The sequence below is a fragment of the Cherax quadricarinatus genome, chromosome 22 (assembly GCF_038502225.1).
Source record: "Cherax quadricarinatus isolate ZL_2023a chromosome 22, ASM3850222v1, whole genome shotgun sequence".
Lineage (NCBI taxonomy): Eukaryota > Metazoa > Arthropoda > Malacostraca > Decapoda > Parastacidae > Cherax > Cherax quadricarinatus.
Genome location: NC_091313.1, coordinates 8184993 through 8190992, shown reverse-complemented (window position 1 = coordinate 8190992; position 6000 = coordinate 8184993).

Here is a 6000-nt window from a genome sequence, read left to right as displayed (position 1 = left end):
ATGTGAAATTGATGAGAAGAATTCAATCGAACGAGAACCAGGCAGAACTGCAAAGGGATCTGGACAGGCTGTAGGCCTGGTCCAGCAATTGGCTCCTGGAGTTCAACCCCACCAAGTGCAAAGTCATGAAGATTGGGGAAGGGCAAAGAAGCCTGCAGACGGAGTACAGTCTAGGGGGCCAGAGACTACAAACCTCACTCAGGAAAAAAGATCTTGGGGTGAGTATAACACCAGGCACATCTCCTGAAGCGCACATTAACCAAATAACTGCTGCAACATATGGGCGCCTAGCAAACCTAAGAACAGCATTCTGACATTTTAATAAGGAATCGTTCAGGACCCTGTACACCGTGTACGTTAGGCCCATATTGGAGTATGCGGCACCAGTTTGGAACCCACACCTAGCCAAGCATGTAAAGAAACTAGAGAAAGTGCAAAGGTTTGCAACAAGACTAGTCACAGAGCTAAGAGGTATGTCCTACGAGGAGAGGTTAAGGGAAATCAACCTGACGACACTGGAGGACAGGAGAGAATACTGAGAGGAATTGACAAGGTGGACAGAGACAGAATGTTCCAGAGATGGGACACAACAACAAGGGGACACAGTTGGAAGCTGAAGACACAGCTGAATCACAGGGATGTTAGGAAGTATTTCTTCAGTCACACACTCAGTAAGTGGAATAGTTTGGGAAGCGATGTAGTGGTGGCAGGATCCATTCATAGCTTTAAGCAGAAGTATGATAAAGCTAATGTTGCAGGGAGAGTGACCCAGCAGCGGCCAGTGAAGAGGCGGGGCCAGGAGCTGTGACTCGACCCCTGCAACCACAACTAGGTGAGGTGAGTGAGTACAAGAACACAACACAGAAGGAACACTGAAACAGACCTTCACAGATCCAACCACCAAGAGAAATATTTGTCTAACCTATTTTTATGCTATCCAAGTAATAGCTTTTATAACCTTTTACTCATGTGAAAATCGATTGTTTTACCATATTGTATTACTACTACTACTATTACAACTTGACTCACGAAATCGTAATGACACGATTGCAAACAAACCATACCACGGCCGGGATTTGAGACTCTCTGACCACGGGTTCAAATCCCGCCCGTGGTATGGTTTGTTTTATTACAACTTATATTACTACTACAACTACTACCAATAGTATTACACCTCACTCTGACCCTATATATACCCTCTCTGTGGGTAAGACACATGTGCCCAAGACTACCCGGTTTTTGCTGGGTATTTTCGGCACATGGATGCGGGCGTTTACTGCAGAGGCACAGCTGTATTCGTATCCGATACAATACCTCACGAGGTTATAGCCAACCCTCTGGACTGTGGGAAAGATGTCGAGGTACAGGCCATCCTAGCACACATTCCTGGGGCGCCCATTACCATCTATAACATCTACAAGAACCCTCGATATTGCATAGCTCCTCGCGCTAGCGCGCACTAAGTATATTATTGTGGGTGGAGACCTCAACGCACATCACCCAGTGCTGCACTCTCACTCAGCAACCAATGCTGCTTGCAGACACATAGCAATGCTCCTACACGATATTCCAGAGGTAAAGTTGCTAAACAATGGAGACCCCATACATCTACTGGGCGGCCGCCTCGACCTTACCTGTGTGACAAGACAACTCGCAGCTGGAGCCACATGGGAAACTCATCCTAACCTTGTCAGTGATCACTTTGCAGTGATCACCACCTACAACATCAACAGGCCTCCCACAGTTGTGCTGCCTCCTAGATGGGACGTAAAGAAGGCCAACTGGACGGTGTTCCAGGATTATCTTCATGACTGGTGGTCCACATACACTCTATCCGAAGACTGTGATACGGCTGAACAGGAGCTAATCACTGTTCTTAACCAGGCAGCAGAGTGCGCAATTCCAAAGAAGTCAACAGGACGCACTCACAAAAGAGACTGGTGGTTCTACAACGACGAGGTGCGGGAGCAGCCCGCAGAGTCTCTCTCAGAGTAAAAGCTGAGAAACGACTGGAGTGGTGCTCAACATTCGGGCATCACACCACCTTATCTGAGATATGAGGCAAGCTTAACATCACAACTGGCAAAAAGCAAGCCGAGGCCACTAGCACACCCGAACCCATCCCAGGAAGCTGAGAAACTAGTGGAGCTCTTCACTTCCAGGGGTGCCTCCACTCAGCTCCCACAGAACATCCGGAATATACAGACGGATCTTCTGCCACAACGCCAGTTAACGATACAAGCTGCATGTGAGTCAGATGTGACTGATGAAGACCTCACGGACCTGGAACTCCGACGTGCCATTAAGAACACAGGTGACACTGCCCCGGGCATCGATGATGTCACGTACTCCATGATTGCACGGGCTGGTCAGAGTGGATGGGAGGCCATTCATGACGTCATAAACAAGTCGTGGAGGGCCGGGACACTCCCAGCAGCTTGGAAAAAGGCTACCATTGTAACAATTCCAAAGCCCAAGGACCCAGGCAGTATGAGACCCATTGAACATTAAAATGGTATAAAATACCGACAAGTTGTTAGGTAAGACACACACATGCAACAGTTAGGTATCTTTATTTCGAAACGTTTCGCCTACACAGTAGGCTTCTTCAGTCGAGTACAGAAAAGTTGATAGAAGCAGAAGATACTTGAAGACGATGTAATCAGTCCATCACCCTTAAAGTTTTGAGGTGGTCAGTCCCTCAGTCTGGAGAAGAGCATTGTTCCATAGAATGAAACAATATGGAGATGAAGTGACAGGATGGAGCTTTATATAGCGCCAAGAGGTGAGACGTAGGTCACTAGAAGAGGTAAGAACCTCTTCTAGTGACCTACGTCTCTCCAGCCGTTCTCACTAGTGAGAACGGCTGGATTTGAGAGGGACCTGACCTCCCAACATCTGAGTTCTTACCTCTTCTAGTGACCTACGTCTCACCTCTTGGCGCTATATAAAGCTCCATCCTGTCACTTCATCTCCATATTGTTTCATTCTATGGAACAATGCTCTTCTCCAGACTGAGGGACTGACCACCTCAAAACTTTAAGGGTGATGGACTGATTACATCGTCTTCAAGTATCTTCTGCTTCTATCAACTTTTCTGTACTCGACTGAAGAAGCCTACTGTGTAGGCGAAACGTTTCGAAATAAAGATACCTAACTGTTGCATATGTGTCTTACCTAACATGAGACCCATATCGCTGACCAGCTGTTTAGCCAAGACTGCTGAGAGGATGGTGTTAAACCGCCTCCTGTGGAAACTTGGACCCCCTCGTCATCACATATTTGGCTCCACCACAGGAGTGGGTACAGCAGAGTGCATAACCACCCTAATAAGCCAGATTGCTGATAGTAACAAGAAACCTAGTATCGTCGTCTACCTCGACCTCGAGAAGGCATTTGAGGTAGCCAGCCCCACAGCAATTCTAGCAATACTAGCTCGGAAGGGGATCAAAGGACGCCTCCTGGCCTGGATAGAGTCCTACCTTAGAGACAGGCAGGCCTGTGTCAGGTTTCAGGGACACTACTCTTCCTTTAAAACCCTGGAAAACGGCACTCCACAAGGTGTGCTCGGTCCTACCCTGTTTAACGTCCTTATGCAGGAACTTGTGAGTCTTCCCTTTCATAGTGGTATGCAGCTCCTCAGCTATGCTGATGATCTTGCACCTATAGTGAATGGGAAAGGCAATTTGGAGCGACAGGCCCAGAGAGCTTTGGACCTAATATGCAGTCTTGCAAGGAACTAGGTCTCAAGATCTCCGCCGAGAAATCTTTTGCAATGATGTTCAAGGGACCAGATCCTGTGAATAGATTACGTATTCAGGATATAGAACTTGAGTGGATAGGCTCCAACCTATACTTGGGAATTTACATTGATAAAAGCTGACCTTTCAGAAACAGGCCGAGTATGTCAGATCCCGTGCTCTACTCAGACTCAACGCCATGAGAGCCATGACGAGGCACCGTGCAGGGGCGAGCAAAGATGTACTTCGCTTTTATTATATACAAGCTATACGCTCGCTCATTGGCTATGGTGCACTGGCGTTAGCTCATCTCTTCCCGCAGAGCAGGCAAATGGTGAAGGTCGTACAAAACCAGGCGATAAGAACTATGTTTGGGGCCCCCATCTGGACCAACACAGTGTGTCTCAGATCTGAGGCCCGGTTTCCTTCCCTGGCTGACAGAGTAAGATACATAAACACCTGCAAAGTAGCCACGATTCTGCACAGGCAGCAAGGTACCCCACGGATGTTGACAACCATGACGCAAGATCCAACTCTCTTCACGGACTACTCCTGGATTCGTTCGTTTTGTGCTGCTGGGCGGAAGCTGCTGCCTATACGACTACTCCTTGAGAAGAGTTGTGACCTTGTTGCTGGGTATCATCCACCACCTCCCTGGCTCCCAGATCCGGCCGATGTTTGCGTCATGCGACTACCTACCTCTAAGCGTCTCTGCAGTCAAGACACCCTCAGCAATCATGCTGAGATAAGCATGGCACTGGCAGAGGGACACAAATGTGCAGTGTATTTCACAGATGGTTCTGTCGACCCTGACAGGAAGAGAGCAGCAGTTGGACTGTACCACAATGGTCACACACAAGGCTGGCGGCTCCCTGACCACTGCACGATCCTTCAAGCTGAGCTGGTGGCGATTCAGCAGGCATTTTCACATGCCCTACGACATCGATTCCGACCTGTCATACATGTTAACTCCACCTCTGCAATCAATGCCTTCTTTCATCCCCAACCACAGGACAATGTTCACCTCATCACATCAATCCTGAGCATAATGACAGCCTTAAAAGTTCAAGGTAACAGATCGACATTGAACTGGATCCCCAGCCATGCTGACATCCGGGGAAATGAGGCGGCAGATGATGCAGCCAAGGCAGCCACAGATTATCCACATGTTGGGATTACTGTCCCCATCAGGCTACGCCAGACCAAACTGCTGGCCGCCAGAGCAATGAAACGTATGGGGGATGTCCTAGGTGATACCCCATCTCAACAGTGGTACCGAGCAGCGACTCAGGGAGAACCCCCTCCATATGACAGAAGCTGGTCCAGAGCGCAGTGTACCGCCATCCATCGACTTCGTTTGGCTTTCCCACAGCCAAGATGATAGACAAGGCAGAGGAGATGTCCCAGTACTGCCAAAATACTTCTTCTCTTATGCCCAATCTAAGGGAAAAACAACATCCAGTATTGGGCCCCTGCTTAGGCGGGATGGGACATACACAGATGATAGCCAAGAAATGAGTGAGATACTAAAGTCCCAATATGACTCAGCGTTCAGCGAGCCACTGCCCACTCTAAGGGTCGACAATCCAAATGAATTCTTTATGAACGAAACCCAAAATTTGGTCATCCCAAAAATCTCGGATATTATTCTAACTCCACAAGACTTTGAAGAGGCAATTAATGACATGCCCATGCACTCTGCCCCAGACCCAGACCGTGTTCATCAAGAATTGCAAGAAGTCCCTATCGCGTGCCTTCAGCATTTTATGGAGAGGGAGCATGGACACAGGGGTCATCTTTATTGTAGACGTTTCGCCATCCAGTGGCTTTATCAATACAGATTCTTGGACATAATTAGAAAACAGGATGGCGAAACGTCTACAATAAAGATAACCAGATGTTGCACAAGTGTCTTAACTTTCATTTTGTCGGTATAGTATACCTGTCTTGCACAACTTGTCAGGCACTGCAACATCAAGGTATCTTGATTCAGAGGACATCTACATGACCTTCACGACTTCTACAACTAGCCCATCAATTTGGGAAGGACCTACTTCCACTGGGAAATCCCGCCTGCCAGTGACTATGCCCTCGTCTGCTACACGTCCCTATTCACTGACGCCTGTATAAGAGCCAGTCTCCTTACCTGTGCTTCAGAATCTCTACAACCATGGTGCTGTAAACACCACCTCCTAGGCTGAGGGACTGATTGCCTCATCTTTTGTATATAGTTCTTCTGTTTTCTAATTATGTCCAAGAA